This window comes from Lissotriton vulgaris, unplaced genomic scaffold (genome assembly GCF_964263255.1).
Source record: "Lissotriton vulgaris unplaced genomic scaffold, aLisVul1.2 SCAFFOLD_714, whole genome shotgun sequence".
Classification (NCBI taxonomy): Eukaryota; Metazoa; Chordata; class Amphibia; order Caudata; family Salamandridae; genus Lissotriton; species Lissotriton vulgaris.
In genome coordinates, this window is record NW_028248223.1 from 263324 (window position 1) to 286494 (window position 23171).

The window sequence follows — 23171 nt, forward strand, 5'->3', positions numbered from 1 at the left end:
ACATACTTATACGTTGATAAGTTTCAGTATAAAGCTTTGACGTTATGTTTTTCCAAGTCCAAATTCTAAGAAATTAGTGAAATATTAAATCTCATAATTCAAGCAGGTCCCACCGAGATTGGAACTCGGATCGCTGGATTTAGAGTCCAGAGTGCTAACCATTACACCATGGAACCCCGCCATACATGAGGGCTTTTTCCATTGAGACAAAAGAGAGCGCATCAGTGCGGGGGCTTTTCTTACATTGATGAAAAGATATCTCAGTTGAATGCTCATAGTGTAAAGAGCGATAATGTGATTTGATTCTTTTCAGCTACATTCTCCATAACAGTGTTAAATGTGCAAACGTTTATCAGGACATGCAATTTACAAAATAATGATCATCTTTGACTGAAGAATATTAAAACATTCTACATTTCCAAACTACTACATCCATTTCTCTGTCTCTCACATGGGTGGCTCCAAAGAGCAATGGTTGGCACTTTGGACTTTGCATGCAAAGGTACCAGTCCAATTCTTTGAGGTACTTCTTTACTACTCTTGACCTTTTCCATTTCTGTCATCTTTGTTTATTGATAGCTCCAATCCAACACCAGCAGGTTGAAAGAGACAAATATTGACTCCTTTCAAAATGTCCAACAGCTTGAACAAGTTACAGAAATACGAACTTTATAATACTTTTACATCACATTCCTAGACAAAATAGTGTGACATTACAAAATCCTATCCTGTTTTTCTCAAATGCATTTCAGAGGGCTGATTCCCAGCATACCTTTTTGAAGATTTCCACACTATTGATAAGGCGAATATAGCACATTTTGAAAGAGATGTTTTCTTAAATGAAACCAAGAGAACCACAGTGACGGTATCATTCAGATAGTAGAAATGTTTTTTGTATATTAGTATGGAAGTTGTGAAATAAAACATTTCTCATGCTGATTTTCAACAGTCGATCTGCAATAATGAAATATAAGCTTTTGCTTGGAGGCCTCAAAGGTACTGATCTAATTTTCTTTTTTAAAATTATTCACAGATCGTATGATATGCTTTGTACAAATCAACTATGTTGTTAGATCAAAATTGATTAAAAAGTGACTATCTCAATTTCAGGACATATAGAAGAGGAAGGAGAAGGCGCTCATGTTTCAAATGCGGAGAGGCAACAACTGTTCATTATTTTCACCTCTATTAATTATATGTATTTTTATAATGTATATATTTATATTTTCCGATAAATATACATAGACATATAGCGATATATAGGGAGATACATACATATAAGTTGGTACGTACAAGTTTATAAGTAAATGAGATGTTTTTCCAATTAATACTTCTAAGAACTGAATGGAAACAAAATCGTAAAGTTTAGATAAGTCCCACTGAGCTTTGTACTTAGATCCCTGTTTTCAGAGTCCAGATTGACAAGCATAACACTATCAACCCACCTGTACCAGGTTGAGCTTTCCGTTTTGACAGAAGAGATTGCATTCACAGGGAAATCTTAATTTTTATTGCAAAATGTTATCTCACATAAAAAGTACTGTTCAACAGAGTCATAGCGTTACTTGAGTCCTTTGTGCAACATACTTCCCTACCATAGTTCAATGGGCAAAAGTTGAACAGAATAGAAAAGTAATACAATTCTGTTTGTCTTTGACTGTAGAACATAAAAAATGTGAAATGTCCACATTGCTGCAGCAATTTGCTCCCCTGTCACATGGGAGGTTCCATGGTGTAATGGTTAGCACTTTGGACTTTGAATCCAAGGATCCGAGTTCAAATCTCGGTGGGACCACTTTCATGACTTATGACCAAATCTTTTTCTGTCAAGTGTATTCATAAATATCATAAATCTAACACGGGTAGAGTGAAACATTAATGTATTGATTGTATTTTAAAAGTCTATTTGATGTGAGCAAATTATAGAACTTTTAGAAAACATGGAAATTAAATGGCTCAAAATAATGAGACATTTTGTGAGCTGACTCTGTTTTCTCAAACTCATCACAAGGGGCTGATGCAAGATATTACTTGTTTAAATCTTACTGTTATTGATAAGGGGAACAAGGAACTTTTTTAATTGGAAAGCCTTCATTAAAAGAAAACTTGAGGAATCAAATTGTGTATTTTGGGGGCAGAAGAGATGAACTTTTAAATAACAATCTTGAAATTCAGACACACAGATATTTACACTCTGTTTTTCTAAAGTAAATCCATAACCATGAAGTAGAATCTTTTGAAAGACATGTCAGATGTATTAATCTGAATTCCTCTTTCAAAGAAATGCACAATTAAATGCACTGTGTAAGTCAAGAATGTTGTCAGATAAGAAATCAGCAAAATTAACTATCTTATTACTGATCATACAGATGAGAAAGAAAAAGAACCTCTTGCTCAAATTGTGGATGGGAAAGAACAGTTTTTAGTTTTCAGCTTCTGTACTTATGTTTATGATTAATTCATTTATTTATATTGTATTATCGCTATCTAGATGGATATAGCCATGTATACATACTTATACGTTGATAAGTTTCAGTATAAAGCTTTGACGTTATGTTTTTCCAAGTCCAATTTCTAAGAAATTAGTGAAATATTAAATCTCATAAATCAAGCAGGTCCCACCGAGATTGGAACTCGGATCGCTGGATTCAGAGTCCAGAGTGCTAACCATTACACCATGGAACCCCGCCATACATGAGGGCTTTTTCCATTGAGACAAAAGAGAGCGCATCAGTGCGGGGGCTTTTCTTACATTGATGAAAAGATATCTCAGTTGAATGCTCATAGTGTAAAGAGCGATAATGTGATTTGATTCTTTTCAGCTACATTCTCCATAACAGTGTTAAATGTGCAAACGTTTATCAGGACATGCAATTTAAAAATAATGATCATCTTTGACTGAAGAATATTAAAACATTCTACATTTCCAAACTACTACATCCATTTCTCTGTCTCTCACATGGGTGGCTCCAAAGAGCAATGGTTGGCACTTTGGACTTTGCATGCAAAGGTACCAGTCCAATTCTTTGAGGTACTTCTTTACTACTCTTGACCTTTTCCATTTCTGTCATCTTTGTTTATTGATAGCTCCAATCCAACACCAGCAGGTTGAAAGAGACAAATATTGACTCCTTTCAAAATGTCCAACAGCTTGAACAAGTTACAGAAATACGAACTTTATAATACTTTTACATCACATTCCTAGACAAAATAGTGTGACATTACAAAATCCTATCCTGTTTTTCTCAAATGCATTTCAGAGGGCTGATTCCCAGCATACCTTTTTGAAGATTTCCACACTATTGATAAGGCGAATATAGCACATTTTGAAAGAAATGTTTTCTTAAATGAAACCAAGAAAACCACAGTGACGGTATCATTCAGATAGTAGAAATGTTTTTTGTATATTAGTATGGAAGTTGTGAAATAAAACATTTCTCATGCTGATTTTCAACAGTCGATCTGCAATCATGAAATATAAGCTTTTGCTTGGAGGCCTCAAAGGTACTGATCTAATTTTCTTTTTTAAAATTATTCACAGATCGTATGATATGCTTTGTACAAACCAACTATGTTGTTAGATCAAAATTGATTAAAAAGTGACTATCTCAATTTCAGGACATATAGAAGAGGAAGGAGAAGGCGCTCATGTTTCAAATGCGGAGAGGCAACAACTGTTCATTATTTTCACCTCTATTAATTATATGTATTTTTATAATGTATATATTTATATTTTCCGATAAATATACATAGACATATAGCGATATATAGGGAGATACATACATATAAGTTGATACGTACAAGTTTATACGTAAATGAGATGTTTTTCCAATTAATACTTCTAAGAACTGAATGGAAACAAAATCGTAAAGTTTAGATAAGTCCCACTGAGCTTTGTACTTAGATCCCTGTTTTCAGAGTCCAGATTGACAAGCATAACACTATCAACCCACCTGTACCAGGTTGAGCTTTCCGTTTTGACAGAAGAGATTGCATTCACAGGGAAATCTTAATTTTTATTGCAAAATCTTATCTCACATAAAAAGTACTGTTCAACAGAGTCATAGCGTTACTTGAGTCCTTTGTGCAACATACTTCCCTAACATAGTTCAATGGGCAAAAGTTGAACAGAATAGAAAAGTAATACAATTCTGTTTGTCTTTGACTGTAGAACATAAAAAATGTGAAATGTCCACATTGCTGCAGCAATTTGCTCCCCTGTCACATGGGAGGTTCCATGGTGTAATGGTTAGCACTTTGGACTTTGAATCCAAGGATCCGAGTTCAAATCTCGGTGGGACCACTTTCATGACTTATGACCAAATCTTTTTCTGTCAAGTGTATTCATAAATATCATAAATCTAACACGGGTAGAGTGAAACATTAATGTATTGATTGTATTTTAAAAGTCTATTTGATGTGAGCAAATTATAGAACTTTTAGAAAACATGGAAATTAAATGGCTCAAAATAATGAGACATTTTGTGAGCTGACTCTGTTTTCTCAAACTCATCACAAGGGGCTGATGCAAGATATTACTTGTTTAAATCTTACTGTTATTGATAAGGGGAACAAGGAACTTTTTTAATTGGAAAGCCTTCATTAAAAGAAAACTTGAGGAATCAAATTGTGTATTTTGGGGGCAGAAGAGATGAACTTTTAAATAACAATCTTGAAATTCAGACACACAGATATTTACACTCTGTTTTTCTAAAGTAAATCCATAACCATGAAGTAGAATCTTTTGAAAGACATGTCAGATGTATTAATCTGAATTCCTCTTTCAAAGAAATGCACAATTAAATGCACTGTGTAAGTCAAGAATGTTGTCAGATAAGAAATCAGCAAAATTAACTATCTTATTACTGATCATACAGATGAGAAAGAAAAAGAACCTCTTGCTCAAATTGTGGATGGGAAAGAACAGTTTTTAGTTTTCAGCTTCTGTACTTATGTTTATGATTAATTCATTTCTTTATATTGTATTATCGCTATCTAGATGGATATAGCCATGTATACATACTTATACGTTGATAAGTTTCAGTATAAAGCTTTGACGTTATGTTTTTCCAAGTCCAAATTCTAAGAAATTAGTGAAATATTAAATCTCATAATTCAAGCAGGTCCCACCGAGATTGGAACTCGGATCGCTGGATTCAGAGTCCAGAGTGCTAACCATTACACCATGGAACCCCGCCATACATGAGGGCTTTTTCCATTGAGACAAAAGAGAGCGCATCAGTGCGGGGGCTTTTCTTACATTGATGAAAAGATATCTCAGTTGAATGCTCATAGTGTAAAGAGCGATAATGTGATTTGATTCTTTTCAGCTACATTCTCCATAACAGTGTTAAATGTGCAAACGTTTATCAGGACATGCAATTTACAAAATAATGATCATCTTTGACTGAAGAATATTAAAACATTCTACATTTCCAAACTACTACATCCATTTCTCTGTCTCTCACATGGGTGGCTCCAAAGAGCAATGGTTGGCACTTTGGACTTTGCATGCAAAGGTACCAGTCCAATTCTTTGAGGTACTTCTTTACTACTCTTGACCTTTTCCATTTCTGTCATCTTTGTTTATTGATAGCTCCAATCCAACACCAGCAGGTTGAAAGAGACAAATATTGACTCCTTTCAAAATGTCCAACAGCTTGAACAAGTTACAGAAATACGAACTTTATAATACTTTTACATCACATTCCTAGACAAAATAGTGTGACATTACAAAATCCTATCCTGTTTTTCTCAAATGCATTTCAGAGGGCTGATTCCCAGCATACCTTTTTGAAGATTTCCACACTATTGATAAGGCGAATATAGCACATTTTGAAAGAGATGTTTTCTTAAATGAAACCAAGAGAACCACAGTGACGGTATCATTCAGATAGTAGAAATGTTTTTTGTATATTAGTATGGAAGTTGTGAAATAAAACATTTCTCATGCTGATTTTCAACAGTCGATCTGCAATCATGAAATATAAGCTTTTGCTTGGAGGCCTCAAAGGTACTGATCTAATTTTCTTTTTTAAAATTATTCACAGATCGTATGATATGCTTTGTACAAATCAACTATGTTGTTAGATCAAAATTGATTAAAAAGTGACTATCTCAATTTCAGGACATATAGAAGAGGAAGGAGAAGGCGCTCATGTTTCAAATGCGGAGAGGCAACAACTGTTCATTATTTTCACCTCTATTAATTATATGTATTTTTATAATGTATATATTTATATTTTCCGATAAATATACATAGACATATAGCGATATATAGGGAGATACATACATATAAGTTGATACGTACAAGTTTATACGTAAATGAGATGTTTTTCCAATTAATACTTCTAAGAACTGAATGGAAACAAAATCGTAAAGTTTAGATAAGTCCCACTGAGCTTTGTACTTAGATCCCTGTTTTCAGAGTCCAGATTGACAAGCATAACACTATCAACCCACCTGTACCAGGTTGAGCTTTCCGTTTTGACAGAAGAGATTGCATTCACAGGGAAATCTTAATTTTTATTGCAAAATGTTATCTCACATAAAAAGTACTGTTCAACAGAGTCATAGCGTTACTTGAGTCCTTTGTGCAACATACTTCCCTAACATAGTTCAATGGGCAAAAGTTGAACAGAATAGAAAAGTAATACAATTCTGTTTGTCTTTGACTGTAGAACATAAAAAATGTGAAATGTCCACATTGCTGCAGCAATTTGCTCCCCTGTCACATGGGAGGTTCCATGGTGTAATGGTTAGCACTTTGGACTTTGAATCCAAGGATCCGAGTTCAAATCTCGGTGGGACCACTTTCATGACTTATGACCAAATCTTTTTCTGTCAAGTGTATTCATAAATATCATAAATCTAACACGGGTAGAGTGAAACATTAATGTATTGATTGTATTTTAAAAGTCTATTTGATGTGAGCAAATTATAGAACTTTTAGAAAACATGGAAATTAAATGGCTCAAAATAATGAGACATTTTGTGAGCTGACTCTGTTTTCTCAAACTCATCACAAGGGGCTGATGCAAGATATTACTTGTTTAAATCTTACTGTTATTGATAAGGGGAACAAGGAACTTTTTTAATTGGAAAGCCTTCATTAAAAGAAAACTTGAGGAATCAAATTGTGTATTTTGGGGGCAGAAGAGATGAACTTTTAAATAACAATCTTGAAATTCAGACACACAGATATTTACACTCTGTTTTTCTAAAGTAAATCCATAACCATGAAGTAGAATCTTTTGAAAGACATGTCAGATGTATTAATCTGAATTCCTCTTTCAAAGAAATGCACAATTAAATGCACTGTGTAAGTCAAGAATGTTGTCAGATAAGAAATCAGCAAAATTAACTATCTTATTACTGATCATACAGATGAGAAAGAAAAAGAACCTCTTGCTCAAATTGTGGATGGGAAAGAACAGTTTTTAGTTTTCAGCTTCTGTACTTATGTTTATGATTAATTAATTTCTTTATATTGTATTATCGCTATCTAGATGGATATAGCCATGTATACATACTTATACTTTGATAAGTTTCAGTATAAAGCTTTGACGTTATGTTTTTCCAAGTCCAAATTCTAAGAAATTAGTGAAATATTAAATCTTATAATTCAAGCAGGTCCCACCGAGATTTGAACTCGGATCGCCGGATTCAGAGTCCAGAGTGCTAACCATTACACCATGGAACCCCACCATACATGAGGGCTTTTTCCATTGAGACAAAAGAGAGCGCATCAGTGCGGGGGCTTTTCTTACATTGATGAAAAGATATCTCAGTTGAATGCTCATAGTGTAAAGAGCGATAATGTGATTTGATTCTTTTCAGCTACATTCTCCATAACAGTGTTAAATGTGCAAACGTTTATCAGGACATGCAATTTACAAAATAATGATCATCTTTGACTGAAGAATATTAAAACATTCTACATTTCCAAACTACTACATCCATTTCTCTGTCTCTCACATGGGTGGCTCCAAAGAGCAATGGTTGGCACTTTGGACTTTGCATGCAAAGGTACCAGTCCAATTCTTTGAGGTACTTCTTTACTACTCTTGACCTTTTCCATTTCTGTCATCTTTGTTTATTGATAGCTCCAATCCAACACCAGCAGGTTGAAAGAGACAAATATTTACTCCTTTCAAAATGTCCAACAGCTTGAACAAGTTACAGAAATACGAACTTTATAATACTTTTACATCACATTCCTAGACAAAATAGTGTGACATTACAAAATCCTATCCTGTTTTTCTCAAATGCATTTCAGAGGGCTGATTCCCAGCATACCTTTTTGAAGATTTCCACACTATTGATAAGGCGAATATAGCACATTTTGAAAGAGATGTTTTCTTAAATGAAACCAAGAGAACCACAGTGACGGTATCATTCAGATAGTAGAAATGTTTTTTGTATATTAGTATGGAAGTTGTGAAATAAAACATTTCTCATGCTGATTTTCAACAGTCGATCTGCAATCATGAAATATAAGCTTTTGCTTGGAGGCCTCAAAGGTACTGATCTAATTTTCTTTTTTAAAATTATTCACAGATCGTATGATATGCTTTGTACAAATCAACTATGTTGTTAGATCAAAATTGATTAAAAAGTGACTATCTCAATTTCAGGACATATAGAAGAGGAAGGAGAAGGCGCTCATGTTTCAAATGCGGAGAGGCAACAACTGTTCATTATTTTCACCTCTATTAATTATATGTATTTTTATAATGTATATATTTATATTTTCCGATAAATATACATAGACATATAGCGATATATAGGGAGATACATACATATAAGTTGATACGTACAAGTTTATAAGTAAATGAGATGTTTTTCCAATTAATACTTCTAAGAACTGAATGGAAACAAAATCGTAAAGTTTAGATAAGTCCCACTGAGCTTTGTACTTAGATCCCTGTTTTCAGAGTCCAGATTGACAAGCATAACACTATCAACCCACCTGTACCAGGTTGAGCTTTCCGTTTTGACAGAAGAGATTGCATTCACAGGGAAATCTTAATTTTTATTGCAAAATGTTATCTCACATAAAAAGTACTGTTCAACAGAGTCATAGCGTTACTTGAGTCCTTTGTGCAACATACTTCCCTAACATAGTTCAATGGGCAAAAGTTGAACAGAATAGAAAAGTAATACAATTCTGTTTGTCTTTGACTGTAGAACATAAAAAATGTGAAATGTCCACATTGCTGCAGCAATTTGCTCCCCTGTCACATGGGAGGTTCCATGGTGTAATGGTTAGCACTTTGGACTTTGAATCCAAGGATCCGAGTTCAAATCTCGGTGGGACCACTTTCATGACTTATGACCAAATCTTTTTCTGTCAAGTGTATTCATAAATATCATAAATCTAACACGGGTAGAGTGAAACATTAATGTATTGATTGTATTTTAAAAGTCTATTTGATGTGAGCAAATTATAGAACTTTTAGAAAACATGGAAATTAAATGGCTCAAAATAATGAGACATTTTGTGAGCTGACTCTGTTTTCTCAAACTCATCACAAGGGGCTGATGCAAGATATTACTTGTTTAAATCTTACTGTTATTGATAAGGGGAACAAGGAACTTTTTTAATTGGAAAGCCTTCATTAAAAGAAAACTTGAGGAATCAAATTGTGTATTTTGGGGGCAGAAGAGATGAACTTTTAAATAACAATCTTGAAATTCAGACACACAGATATTTACACTCTGTTTTTCTAAAGTAAATCCATAACCATGAAGTAGAATCTTTTGAAAGACATGTCAGATGTATTAATCTGAATTCCTCTTTCAAAGAAATGCACAATTAAATGCACTGTGTAAGTCAAGAATGTTGTCAGATAAGAAATCAGCAAAATTAACTATCTTATTACTGATCATACAGATGAGAAAGAAAAAGAACCTCTTGCTCAAATTGTGGATGGGAAAGAACAGTTTTTAGTTTTCAGCTTCTGTACTTATGTTTATGATTAATTCATTTATTTATATTGTATTATCGCTATCTAGATGGATATAGCCATGTATACATACTTATACGTTGATAAGTTTCAGTATAAAGCTTTGACGTTATGTTTTTCCAAGTCCAATTTCTAAGAAATTAGTGAAATATTAAATCTCATAAATCAAGCAGGTCCCACCGAGATTGGAACTCGGATCGCTGGATTCAGAGTCCAGAGTGCTAACCATTACACCATGGAACCCCGCCATACATGAGGGCTTTTTCCATTGAGACAAAAGAGAGCGCATCAGTGCGGGGGCTTTTCTTACATTGATGAAAAGATATCTCAGTTGAATGCTCATAGTGTAAAGAGCGATAATGTGATTTGATTCTTTTCAGCTACATTCTCCATAACAGTGTTAAATGTGCAAACGTTTATCAGGACATGCAATTTACAAAATAATGATCATCTTTGACTGAAGAATATTAAAACATTCTACATTTCCAAACTACTACATCCATTTCTCTGTCTCTCACATGGGTGGCTCCAAAGAGCAATGGTTGGCACTTTGGACTTTGCATGCAAAGGTACCAGTCCAATTCTTTGAGGTACTTCTTTACTACTCTTGACCTTTTCCATTTCTGTCATCTTTGTTTATTGATAGCTCCAATCCAACACCAGCAGGTTGAAAGAGACAAATATTGACTCCTTTCAAAATGTCCAACAGCTTGAACAAGTTACAGAAATACGAACTTTATAATACTTTTACATCACATTCCTAGACAAAATAGTGTGACATTACAAAATCCTATCCTGTTTTTCTCAAATGCATTTCAGAGGGCTGATTCCCAGCATACCTTTTTGAAGATTTCCACACTATTGATAAGGCGAATATAGCACATTTTGAAAGAGATGTTTTCTTAAATGAAACCAAGAGAACCACTGTGACGGTATCATTCAGATAGTAGAAATGTTTTTTGTATATTAGTATGGAAGTTGTGAAATAAAACATTTCTCATGCTGATTTTCAACAGTCGATCTGCAATCATGAAATATAAGCTTTTGCTTGGAGGCCTCAAAGGTACTGATCTAATTTTCTTTTTTAAATTATTCACAGATCGTATGATATGCTTTGTACAAATCAACTATGTTGTTAGATCAAAATTGATTAAAAAGTGACTATCTCAATTTCAGGACATATAGAAGAGGAAGGAGAAGGCGCTCATGTTTCAAATGCGGAGAGGCAACAACTGTTCATTATTTTCACCTCTATTAATTATATGTATTTTTATAATGTATATATTTATATTTTCCGATAAATATACATAGACATATAGCGATATATAGGGAGATACATACATATAAGTTGATACGTACAAGTTTATAAGTAAATGAGATGTTTTTCCAATTAATACTTCTAAGAACTGAATGGAAACAAAATCGTAAAGTTTAGATAAGTCCCACTGAGCTTTGTACTTAGATCCCTGTTTTCAGAGTCCAGATTGACAAGCATAACACTATCAACCCACCTGTACCAGGTTGAGCTTTCCGTTTTGACAGAAGAGATTGCATTCACAGGGAAATCTTAATTTTTATTGCAAAATCTTATCTCACATAAAAAGTACTGTTCAACAGAGTCATAGCGTTACTTGAGTCCTTTGTGCAACATACTTCCCTAACATAGTTCAATGGGCAAAAGTTGAACAGAATAGAAAAGTAATACAATTCTGTTTGTCTTTGACTGTAGAACATAAAAAATGTGAAATGTCCACATTGCTGCAGCAATTTGCTCCCCTGTCACATGGGAGGTTCCATGGTGTAATGGTTAGCACTTTGGACTTTGAATCCAAGGATCCGAGTTCAAATCTCGGTGGGACCACTTTCATGACTTATGACCAAATCTTTTTCTGTCAAGTGTATTCATAAATATCATAAATCTAACACGGGTAGAGTGAAACATTAATGTATTGATTGTATTTTAAAAGTCTATTTGATGTGAGCAAATTATAGAACTTTTAGAAAACATGGAAATTAAATGGCTCAAAATAATGAGACATTTTGTGAGCTGACTCTGTTTTCTCAAACTCATCACAAGGGGCTGATGCAAGATATTACTTGTTTAAATCTTACTGTTATTGATAAGGGGAACAAGGAACTTTTTTAATTGGAAAGCCTTCATTAAAAGAAAACTTGAGGAATCAAATTGTGTATTTTGGGGGCAGAAGAGATGAACTTTTAAATAACAATCTTGAAATTCAGACACACAGATATTTACACTCTGTTTTTCTAAAGTAAATCCATAACCATGAAGTAGAATCTTTTGAAAGACATGTCAGATGTATTAATCTGAATTCCTCTTTCAAAGAAATGCACAATTAAATGCACTGTGTAAGTCAAGAATGTTGTCAGATAAGAAATCAGCAAAATTAACTATCTTATTACTGATCATACAGATGAGAAAGAAAAAGAACCTCTTGCTCAAATTGTGGATGGGAAAGAACAGTTTTTAGTTTTCAGCTTCTGTACTTATGTTTATGATTAATTCATTTATTTATATTGTATTATCGCTATCTAGATGGATATAGCCATGTATACATACTTATACGTTGATAAGTTTCAGTATAAAGCTTTGACGTTATGTTTTTCCAAGTCCAATTTCTAAGAAATTAGTGAAATATTAAATCTCATAAATCAAGCAGGTCCCACCGAGATTGGAACTCGGATCGCTGGATTCAGAGTCCAGAGTGCTAACCATTACACCATGGAACCCCGCCATACATGAGGGCTTTTTCCATTGAGACAAAAGAGAGCGCATCAGTGCGGGGGCTTTTCTTACATTGATGAAAAGATATCTCAGTTGAATGCTCATAGTGTAAAGAGCGATAATGTGATTTGATTCTTTTCAGCTACATTCTCCATAACAGTGTTAAATGTGCAAACGTTTATCAGGACATGCAATTTACAAAATAATGATCATCTTTGACTGAAGAATATTAAAACATTCTACATTTCCAAACTACTACATCCATTTCTCTGTCTCTCACATGGGTGGCTCCAAAGAGCAATGGTTGGCACTTTGGACTTTGCATGCAAAGGTACCAGTCCAATTCTTTGAGGTACTTCTTTACTACTCTTGACCTTTTCCATTTCTGTCATCTTTGTTTATTGATAGCTCCAATCCAACACCAGCAGGTTGAAAGAGACAAATATTGACTCCTTTCAAAATGTCCAACAGCTTGAACAAGTTACAGAAATACGAACTTTATAATACTTTTACATCACATTCCTAGACAAAATAGTGTGACATTACAAAATCCTATCCTGTTTTTCTCAAATGCATTTCAGAGGGCTGATTCCCAGCATACCTTTTTGAAGATTTCCACACTATTGATAAGGCGAATATAGCACATTTTGAAAGAGATGTTTTCTTAAATGAAACCAAGAGAACCACAGTGACGGTATCATTCAGATAGTAGAAATGTTTTTTGTATATTAGTATGGAAGTTGTGAAATAAAACATTTCTCATGCTGATTTTCAACAGTCGATCTGCAATCATGAAATATAAGCTTTTGCTTGGAGGCCTCAAAGGTACTGATCTAATTTTCTTTTTTAAAATTATTCACAGATCGTATGATATGCTTTGTACAAATCAACTATGTTGTTAGATCAAAATTGATTAAAAAGTGACTATCTCAATTTCAGGACATATAGAAGAGGAAGGAGAAGGCGCTCATGTTTCAAATGCGGAGAGGCAACAACTGTTCATTATTTTCACCTCTATTAATTATATGTATTTTTATAATGTATATATTTATATTTTCCGATAAATATACATAGACATATAGCGATATATAGGGAGATACATACATATAAGTTGATACGTACAAGTTTATACGTAAATGAGATGTTTTTCCAATTAATACTTCTAAGAACTGAATGGAAACAAAATCGTAAAGTTTAGATAAGTCCCACTGAGCTTTGTACTTAGATCCCTGTTTTCAGAGTCCAGATTGACAAGCATAACACTATCAACCCACCTGTACCAGGTTGAGCTTTCCGTTTTGACAGAAGAGATTGCATTCACAGGGAAATCTTAATTTTTATTGCAAAATCTTATCTCACATAAAAAGTACTGTTCAACAGAGTCATAGCGTTACTTGAGTCCTTTGTGCAACATACTTCCCTAACATAGTTCAATGGGCAAAAGTTGAACAGAATAGAAAAGTAATACAATTCTGTTTGTCTTTGACTGTAGAACATAAAAAATGTGAAATGTCCACATTGCTGCAGCAATTTGCTCCCCTGTCACATGGGAGGTTCCATGGTGTAATGGTTAGCACTTTGGACTCTGAATCCAAGGATCCGAGTTCAAATCTCGGTGGGACCACTTTCATGACTTATGACCAAATCTTTTTCTGTCAAGTGTATTCATAAATATCATAAATCTAACACGGGTAGAGTGAAACATTAATGTATTGATTGTATTTTAAAAGTCTATTTGATGTGAGCAAATTATAGAACTTTTAGAAAACATGGAAATTAAATGGCTCAAAATAATGAGACATTTTGTGAGCTGACTCTGTTTTCTCAAACTCATCACAAGGGGCTGATGCAAGATATTACTTGTTTAAATCTTACTGTTATTGATAAGGGGAACAAGGAACTTTTTTAATTGGAAAGCCTTCATTAAAAGAAAACTTGAGGAATCAAATTGTGTATTTTGGGGGCAGAAGAGATGAACTTTCAAATAACAATCTTGAAATTCAGACACACAGATATTTACACTCTGTTTTTCTAAAGTAAATCCATAACCATGAAGTAGAATCTTTTGAAAGACATGTCAGATGTATTAATCTGAATTCCTCTTTCAAAGAAAAGCACAATTAAATGCACTGTGTAAGTCAAGAATGTTGTCAGATAAGAAATCAGCAAAATTAACTATCTTATTACTGATCATACAGATGAGAAAGAAAAAGAACCTCTTGCTCAAATTGTGGATGGGAAAGAACAGTTTTTAGTTTTCAGCTTCTGTACTTATGTTTATGATTAATTCATTTCTTTATATTGTATTATCGCTATCTAGATGGATATAGCCATGTATACATAGATACATACTTATACGTTGATAAGTTTCAGTATAAAGCTTTGACGTTATGTTTTTCCAAGTCCAAATTCTAAGAAATTAGTGAAATATTAAATCTCATAATTCAAGCAGGTCCCACCGAGATTTGAACTCGGATCGCTGGATTCAGAGTCCAGAGTGCTAACCATTACACCATGGAACCCCGCCATACATGAGGGCGTTTTCCATTGAGACAAAAGAGAGCGCATCAGTGCGGGGGCTTTTCTTACATTGATGAAAAGATATCTCAGTTGAATGCTCATAGTGTAAAGAGCGATAATGTGATTTGATTCTTTTCAGCTACATTCTCCATAACAGTGTTAAATGTGCAAACGTTTATCAGGACATGCAATTTACAAAATAATGATCATCTTTGACTGAAGAATATTAAAACATTCTACATTTCCAAACTACTACATCCATTTCTCTGTCTCTCACATGGGTGGCTCCAAAGAGCAATGGTTGGCACTTTGGACTTTGCATGCAAAGGTACCAGTCCAATTCTTTGAGGTACTTCTTTACTACTCTTGACCTTTTCCATTTCTGTCATCTTTGTTTATTGATAGCTCCAATCCAACACCAGCAGGTTGAAAGAGACAAATATTGACTCCTTTCAAAATGTCCAACAGCTTGAACAAGTTACAGAAATACGAACTTTATAATACTTTTACATCACATTCCTAGACAAAATAGTGTGACATTACAAAATCCTATCCTGTTTTTCTCAAATGCATTTCAGAGGGCTGATTCCCAGCATACCTTTTTGAAGATTTCCACACTATTGATAAGGCGAATATAGCACATTTTGAAAGAGATGTTTTCTTAAATGAAACCAAGAGAACCACAGTGACGGTATCATTCAGATAGTAGAAATGTTTTTTGTATATTAGTATGGAAGTTGTGAAATAAAACATTTCTCATGCTGATTTTCAACAGTCGATCTGCAATCATGAAATATAAGCTTTTGCTTGGAGGCCTCAAAGGTACTGATCTAATTTTCTTTTTTAAAATTATTCACAGATCGTATGATATGCTTTGTACAAATCAACTATGTTGTTAGATCAAAATTGATTAAAAAGTGACTATCTCAATTTCAGGACATATAGAAGAGGAAGGAGAAGGCGCTCATGTTTCAAATGCGGAGAGGCAACAACTGTTCATTATTTTCACCTCTATTAATTATATGTATTTTTATAATGTATATATTTATATTTTCCGATAAATATACATAGACATATAGCGATATATAGGGAGATACATACATATAAGTTGATACGTACAAGTTTATAAGTAAATGAGATGTTTTTCCAATTAATACTTCTAAGAACTGAATGGAAACAAAATCGTAAAGTTTAGATAAGTCCCACTGAGCTTTGTACTTAGATCCCTGTTTTCAGAGTCCAGATTGACAAGCATAACACTATCAACCCACCTGTACCAGGTTGAGCTTTCCGTTTTGACAGAAGAGATTGCATTCACAGGGAAATCTTAATTTTTATTGCAAAATCTTATCTCACATAAAAAGTACTGTTCAACAGAGTCATAGCGTTACTTGAGTCCTTTGTGCAACATACTTCCCTAACATAGTTCAATGGGCAAAAGTTGAACAGAATAGAAAAGTAATACAATTCTGTTTGTCTTTGACTGTAGAACATAAAAAATGTGAAATGTCCACATTGCTGCAGCAATTTGCTCCCCTGTCACATGGGAGGTTCCGAGGTGTAATGGTTAGCACTTTGGACTTTGAATCCAAGGATCCGAGTTCAAATCTCGGTGGGACCACTTTCATGACTTATGACCAAATCTTTTTCTGTCAAGTGTATTCATAAATATCATAAATCTAACACGGGTAGAGTGAAACATTAATGTATTGATTGTATTTTAAAAGTCTATTTGATGTGAGCAAATTATAGAACTTTTAGAAAACATGGAAATTAAATGGCTCAAAATAATGAGACATTTTGTGAGCTGACTCTGTTTTCTCAAACTCATCACAAGGGGCTGATGCAAGATATTACTTGTTTAAATCTTACTGTTATTGATAAGGGGAACAAGGAACTTTTTTAATTGGAAAGCCTTCATTAAAAGAAAACTTGAGGAATCAAATTGTGTATTTTGGGGGCAGAAGAGATGAACTTTTAAATAACAATCTTGAAATTCAGACACACAGATATTTACACTCTGTTTTTCTAAAGTAAATCCATAACCATGAAGTAGAATCTTTTGAAAGACATGTCAGATGTATTAATCTGAATTCCTCTTTCAAAGAAATGCACAATTAAATGCACTGTGTAAGTCAAGAATGTTGTCAGATAAGAAATCAGCAAAATTAACTATCTTATTACTGATCATACAGATGAGAAAGAAAAAGAACCTCTTGCTCAAATTGTGGATGGGAAAGAACAGTTTTTAGTTTTCAGCTTCTGTACTTATGTTTATGATTAATTCATTTATTTATATTGTATTATCGCTATCTAGATGGATATAGCCATGTATACATACTTATACGTTGATAAGTTTCAGTATAAAGCTTTGACGTTATGTTTTTCCAAGTCCAATTTCTAAGAAATTAGTGAAATATTAAATCTCATAAATCAAGCAGGTCCCACCGAGATTGGAACTCGGATCGCTGGATTCAGAGTCCAGAGTGCTAACCATTACACCATGGAACCCCGCCATACATGAGGGCTTTTTCCATTGAGACAAAAGAGAGCGCATCAGTGCGGGGGCTTTTCTTACATTGATGAAAAGATATCTCAGTTGAATGCTCATAGTGTAAAGAGCGATAATGTGATTTGATTCTTTTCAGCTACATTCTCCATAACAGTGTTAAATGTGCAAACGTTTATCAGGACATGCAATTTACAAAATAATGATCATCTTTGACTGAAGAATATTAAAACATTCTACATTTCCAAACTACTACATCCATTTCTCTGTCTCTCACATGGGTGGCTCCAAAGAGCAATGGTTGGCACTTTGGACTTTGCATGCAAAGGTACCAGTCCAATTCTTTGAGGTACTTCTTTACTACTCTTGACCTTTTCCATTTCTGTCATCTTTGTTTATTGATAGCTCCAATCCAACACCAGCAGGTTGAAAGAGACAAATATTGACTCCTTTCAAAATGTCCAACAGCTTGAACAAGTTACAGAAATACGAACTTTATAATACTTTTACATCACATTCCTAGACAAAATAGTGTGACATTACAAAATCCTATCCTGTTTTTCTCAAATGCATTTCAGAGGGCTGATTCCCAGCATACCTTTTTGAAGATTTCCACACTATTGATAAGGCGAATATAGCACATTTTGAAAGAGATGTTTTCTTAAATGAAACCAAGAGAACCACAGTGACGGTATCATTCAGATAGTAGAAATGTTTTTTGTATATTAGTATGGAAGTTGTGAAATAAAACATTTCTCATGCTGATTTTCAACAGTCGATCTGCAATCATGAAATATAAGCTTTTGCTTGGAGGCCTCAAAGGTACTGATCTAATTTTCTTTTTTAAAATTATTCACAGATCGTATGATATGCTTTGTACAAATCAACTATGTTGTTAGATCAAAATTGATTAAAAAGTGACTATCTCAATTTCAGGACATATAGAAGAGGAAGGAGAAGGCGCTCATGTTTCAAATGCGGAGAGGCAACAACTGTTCATTATTTTCACCTCTATTAATTATATGTATTTTTATAATGTATATATTTATATTTTCCGATAAATATACATAGACATATAGCGATATATAGGGAGATACATACATATAAGTTGATACGTACAAGTTTATACGTAAATGAGATGTTTTTCCAATTAATACTTCTAAGAACTGAATGGAAACAAAATCGTAAAGTTTAGATAAGTCCCACTGAGCTTTGTACTTAGATCCCTGTTTTCAGAGTCCAGATTGACAAGCATAACACTATCAACCCACCTGTACCAGGTTGAGCTTTCCGTTTTGACAGAAGAGATTGCATTCACAGGGAAATCTTAATTTTTATTGCAAAATCTTATCTCACATAAAAAGTACTGTTCAACAGAGTCATAGCGTTACTTGAGTCCTTTGTGCAACATACTTCCCTAACATAGTTCAATGGGCAAAAGTTGAACAGAATAGAAAAGTAATACAATTCTGTTTGTCTTTGACTGTAGAACATAAAAAATGTGAAATGTCCACATTGCTGCAGCAATTTGCTCCCCTGTCACATGGGAGGTTCCATGGTGTAATGGTTAGCACTTTGGACTCTGAATCCAAGGATCCGAGTTCAAATCTCGGTGGGACCACTTTCATGACTTATGACCAAATCTTTTTCTGTCAAGTGTATTCATAAATATCATAAATCTAACACGGGTAGAGTGAAACATTAATGTATTGATTGTATTTTAAAAGTCTATTTGATGTGAGCAAATTATAGAACTTTTAGAAAACATGGAAATTAAATGGCTCAAAATAATGAGACATTTTGTGAGCTGACTCTGTTTTCTCAAACTCATCACAAGGGGCTGATGCAAGATATTACTTGTTTAAATCTTACTGTTATTGATAAGGGGAACAAGGAACTTTTTTAATTGGAAAGCCTTCATTAAAAGAAAACTTGAGGAATCAAATTGTGTATTTTGGGGGCAGAAGAGATGAACTTTCAAATAACAATCTTGAAATTCAGACACACAGATATTTACACTCTGTTTTTCTAAAGTAAATCCATAACCATGAAGTAGAATCTTTTGAAAGACATGTCAGATGTATTAATCTGAATTCCTCTTTCAAAGAAAAGCACAATTAAATGCACTGTGTAAGTCAAGAATGTTGTCAGATAAGAAATCAGCAAAATTAACTATCTTATTACTGATCATACAGATGAGAAAGAAAAAGAACCTCTTGCTCAAATTGTGGATGGGAAAGAACAGTTTTTAGTTTTCAGCTTCTGTACTTATGTTTATGATTAATTCATTTCTTTATATTGTATTATCGCTATCTAGATGGATATAGCCATGTATACATAGATACATACTTATACGTTGATAAGTTTCAGTATAAAGCTTTGACGTTATGTTTTTCCAAGTCCAAATTCTAAGAAATTAGTGAAATATTAAATCTCATAATTCAAGCAGGTCCCACCGAGATTTGAACTCGGATCGCTGGATTCAGAGTCCAGAGTGCTAACCATTACACCATGGAACCCCGCCATACATGAGGGCTTTTTCCATTGAGACAAAAGAGAGCGCATCAGTGCGGGGGCTTTTCTTACATTGATGAAAAGATATCTCAGTTGAATGCTCATAGTGTAAAGAGCGATAATGTGATTTGATTCTTTTCAGCTACATTCTCCATAACAGTGTTAAATGTGCAAACGTTTATCAGGACATGCAATTTACAAAATAATGATCATCTTTGACTGAAGAATATTAAAACATTCTACATTTCCAAACTACTACATCCATTTCTCTGTCTCTCACATGGGTGGCTCCAAAGAGCAATGGTTGGCACTTTGGACTTTGCATGCAAAGGTACCAGTCCAATTCTTTGAGGTACTTCTTTACTACTCTTGACCTTTTCCATTTCTGTCATCTTTGTTTATTGATAGCTCCAATCCAACACCAGCAGGTTGAAAGAGACAAATATTGACTCCTTTCAAAATGTCCAACAGCTTGAACAAGTTACAGAAATACGAACTTTATAATACTTTTACATCACATTCCTAGACAAAATAGTGTGACATTACAAAATCCTATCCTGTTTTTCTCAAATGCATTTCAGAGGGCTGATTCCCAGCATACCTTTTTGAAGATTTCCACACTATTGATAAGGCGAATATAGCACATTTTGAAAGAGATGTTTTCTTAAATGAAACCAAGAGAACCACAGTGACGGTATCATTCAGATAGTAGAAATGTTTTTTGTATATTAGTATGGAAGTTGTGAAATAAAACATTTCTCATGCTGATTTTCAACAGTCGATCTGCAATCATGAAATATAAGCTTTTGCTTGGAGGCCTCAAAGGTACTGATCTAATTTTCTTTTTTAAAATTATTCACAGATCGTATGATATGCTTTGTACAAATCAACTATGTTGTTAGATCAAAATTGATTAAAAAGTGACTATCTCAATTTCAGGACATATAGAAGAGGAAGGAGAAGGCGCTCATGTTTCAAATGCGGAGAGGCAACAACTGTTCATTATTTTCACCTCTATTAATTATATGTATTTTTATAATGTATATATTTATATTTTCCGATAAATATACATAGACATATAGCGATATATAGGGAGATACATACATATAAGTTGATACGTACAAGTTTATAAGTAAATGAGATGTTTTTCCAATTAATACTTCTAAGAACTGAATGGAAACAAAATCGTAAAGTTTAGATAAGTCCCACTGAGCTTTGTACTTAGATCCCTGTTTTCAGAGTCCAGATTGACAAGCATAACACTATCAACCCACCTGTACCAGGTTGAGCTTTCCGTTTTGACAGAAGAGATTGCATTCACAGGGAAATCTTAATTTTTATTGCAAAATCTTATCTCACATAAAAAGTACTGTTCAACAGAGTCATAGCGTTACTTGAGTCCTTTGTGCAACATACTTCCCTAACATAGTTCAATGGGCAAAAGTTGAACAGAATAGAAAAGTAATACAATTCTGTTTGTCTTTGACTGTAGAACATAAAAAATGTGAAATGTCCACATTGCTGCAGCAATTTGCTCCCCTGTCACATGGGAGGTTCCATGGTGTAATGGTTAGCACTTTGGACTCTGAATCCAAGGATCCGAGTTCAAATCTCGGTGGGACCACTTTCATGACTTATGACCAAATCTTTTTCTGTCAAGTGTATTCATAAATATCATAAATCTAACACGGGTAGAGTGAAACATTAATGTATTGATTGTATTTTAAAAGTCTATTTGATGTGAGCAAATTATAGAACTTTTAGAAAACATGGAAATTAAATGGCTCAAAATAATGAGACATTTTGTGAGCTGACTCTGTTTTCTCAAACTCATCACAAGGGGCTGATGCAAGATATTACTTGTTTAAATCTTACTGTTATTGATAAGGGGAACAAGGAACTTTTTTAATTGGAAAGCCTTCATTAAAAGAAAACTTGAGGAATCAAATTGTGTATTTTGGGGGCAGAAGAGATGAACTTTCAAATAACAATCTTGAAATTCAGACACACAGATATTTACACTCTGTTTTTCTAAAGTAAATCCATAACCATGAAGTAGAATCTTTTGAAAGACATGTCAGATGTATTAATCTGAATTCCTCTTTCAAAGAAAAGCACAATTAAATGCACTGTGTAAGTCAAGAATGTTGTCAGATAAGAAATCAGCAAAATTAACTATCTTATTACTGATCATACAGATGAGAAAGAAAAAGAACCTCTTGCTCAAATTGTGGATGGGAAAGAACAGTTTTTAGTTTTCAGCTTCTGTACTTATGTTTATGATTAATTCATTTCTTTATATTGTATTATCGCTATCTAGATGGATATAGCCATGTATACATAGATACATACTTATACGTTGATAAGTTTCAGTATAAAGCTTTGACGTTATGTTTTTCCAAGTCCAAATTCTAAGAAATTAGTGAAATATTAAATCTCATAATTCAAGCAGGTCCCACCGAGATTTGAACTCGGATCGCTGGATTCAGAGTCCAGAGTGCTAACCATTACACCATGGAACCCCGCCATACATGAGGGCTTTTTCCATTGAGACAAAAGAGAGCGCATCAGTGCGGGGGCTTTTCTTACATTGATGAAAAGATATCTCAGTTGAATGCTCATAGTGTAAAGAGCGATAATGTGATTTGATTCTTTTCAGCTACATTCTCCATAACAGTGTTAAATGTGCAAACGTTTATCAGGACATGCAATTTACAAAATAATGATCATCTTTGACTGAAGAATATTAAAACATTCTACATTTCCAAACTACTACATCCATTTCTCTGTCTCTCACATGGGTGGCTCCAAAGAGCAATGGTTGGCACTTTGGACTTTGCATGCAAAGGTACCAGTCCAATTCTTTGAGGTACTTCTTTACTACTCTTGACCTTTTCCATTTCTGTCATCTTTG

General features: G+C 33.9%; 12 non-coding genes across 12 annotated transcripts; 8 read left to right on the forward strand and 4 right to left on the reverse strand.

Moving 5' to 3' along the window:
- The first annotated feature begins 1723 nt into the window (after positions 1–1723).
- TRNAQ-UUG (transfer RNA glutamine (anticodon UUG)) lies at positions 1724–1795 on the forward strand. The gene has a single exon. It is a non-coding gene; the product is annotated as a tRNA-Gln (tRNA).
- Positions 1796–4231: 2436 nt separating this feature from the next.
- Positions 4232–4303, forward strand: TRNAQ-UUG (transfer RNA glutamine (anticodon UUG)). Its single transcript has one exon. It is a non-coding gene; the product is annotated as a tRNA-Gln (tRNA).
- Positions 4304–6740: 2437 nt separating this feature from the next.
- TRNAQ-UUG (transfer RNA glutamine (anticodon UUG)) lies at positions 6741–6812 on the forward strand. The gene has a single exon. It is a non-coding gene; the product is annotated as a tRNA-Gln (tRNA).
- Positions 6813–7630: 818 nt separating this feature from the next.
- Positions 7631–7702, reverse strand: TRNAQ-CUG (transfer RNA glutamine (anticodon CUG)). Its single transcript has one exon. It is a non-coding gene; the product is annotated as a tRNA-Gln (tRNA).
- A 1547-nt stretch (positions 7703–9249) lies between these two features.
- TRNAQ-UUG (transfer RNA glutamine (anticodon UUG)) lies at positions 9250–9321 on the forward strand. The gene has a single exon. It is a non-coding gene; the product is annotated as a tRNA-Gln (tRNA).
- Positions 9322–11757: 2436 nt separating this feature from the next.
- Positions 11758–11829, forward strand: TRNAQ-UUG (transfer RNA glutamine (anticodon UUG)). The gene has a single exon. It is a non-coding gene; the product is annotated as a tRNA-Gln (tRNA).
- A 2437-nt stretch (positions 11830–14266) lies between these two features.
- Positions 14267–14338, forward strand: TRNAQ-CUG (transfer RNA glutamine (anticodon CUG)). Its single transcript has one exon. It is a non-coding gene; the product is annotated as a tRNA-Gln (tRNA).
- An 826-nt stretch (positions 14339–15164) lies between these two features.
- On the reverse strand, positions 15165–15236 carry TRNAQ-CUG (transfer RNA glutamine (anticodon CUG)). The gene has a single exon. It is a non-coding gene; the product is annotated as a tRNA-Gln (tRNA).
- A 4056-nt stretch (positions 15237–19292) lies between these two features.
- Positions 19293–19364, forward strand: TRNAQ-CUG (transfer RNA glutamine (anticodon CUG)). The gene has a single exon. It is a non-coding gene; the product is annotated as a tRNA-Gln (tRNA).
- Positions 19365–20190: 826 nt separating this feature from the next.
- Positions 20191–20262, reverse strand: TRNAQ-CUG (transfer RNA glutamine (anticodon CUG)). The gene has a single exon. It is a non-coding gene; the product is annotated as a tRNA-Gln (tRNA).
- A 1547-nt stretch (positions 20263–21809) lies between these two features.
- Positions 21810–21881, forward strand: TRNAQ-CUG (transfer RNA glutamine (anticodon CUG)). The gene has a single exon. It is a non-coding gene; the product is annotated as a tRNA-Gln (tRNA).
- Positions 21882–22707: 826 nt separating this feature from the next.
- TRNAQ-CUG (transfer RNA glutamine (anticodon CUG)) lies at positions 22708–22779 on the reverse strand. Its single transcript has one exon. It is a non-coding gene; the product is annotated as a tRNA-Gln (tRNA).
- Positions 22780–23171: the final 392 nt, after the last annotated feature.